This window comes from Meleagris gallopavo, chromosome 3 (genome assembly GCF_000146605.3).
Source record: "Meleagris gallopavo isolate NT-WF06-2002-E0010 breed Aviagen turkey brand Nicholas breeding stock chromosome 3, Turkey_5.1, whole genome shotgun sequence".
Taxonomy (NCBI): Eukaryota; Metazoa; Chordata; class Aves; order Galliformes; family Phasianidae; genus Meleagris; species Meleagris gallopavo.
In genome coordinates this window covers 93,173,769-93,174,678 of record NC_015013.2, presented here as the reverse complement: position 1 = coordinate 93,174,678, position 910 = coordinate 93,173,769, and positions in this window count along the sequence as shown.

The window sequence follows — 910 nt, the reverse complement described above, 5'->3', positions numbered from 1 at the left end:
GCCCGGGGTCGTAGAGCGCAGCCTGCAGCAGCCGCACCAGCAGGTCCTGCACCGCGCCGGCGCTGCCGCCCACCCCCAGCAGCCCCTCCTGCAGCGTGCTCAGGCTGGGCACGTCCCTGCTGGGGTCAAAGCCCAGCACCTTGCCATAGCTCTGCAGGAACTCCACCACTGTCAGGCAGTGGGAGAAGGCGCGGCTGGGCAGCACCAGGCCTGGGATGCGCGAGAAGGTCGGCAGCGGCTGGGGGCAAAATGAGGCGGTCAGGGCAGGGGGCGCAGGGGGCTCAGCCCTGCTGGACCCCCTCCCCATCCCAACCTGGTGGTCCGCCAGGCACATATCCTCCGTCGGCTTCTTCATCTCCTCCAGGATGAGCTGCTGCCGTCGCCGCTCCTCCAGGCGCCGCTGGGCCAGCAGACCCTTGTCCACCCTGCGTGTCCCTTTGCCCTTCTTCTCCTTGGGCCGCCCCTTGTCCTTGCCCTTCTCCGCTTTGCCCTTTTTCTCCTTGGCCTGGAGACAGACCCCGGGGTGGGTGGCCCCTCCAGCCCCCTCGCTCCCTTCCCCATGGCTGCTGCGGACCCACCTTGGACTTCTTCTTGGCTTCCTTCGCTTTGGGAACTTTTGCCTCCTGCTTCTGCCTGTTTTTGGCCTGGGGGGAAGAAGAGCAGCTCAGGGACTGGCAGCAACACGGGCGCCCGGTGGTCAGGGCAGGGGGCTGCTCAGTGCTCGGCAGCCGGGGAAGGCTCCGTGTCAGCCACCAAGATGGAGGGGCCCTAGGGCTGCCCATAGCCCTCCCTAGGCACCACTCCTACCTTCCGTCTCATTTTCTTCTTGATTTTGCTCATTTTCAGCTTGTCCTCATCACTGAGCACCTCTGTGAGAATGGAGGGAACGGTTGGTGACAGCCAGCGGGCT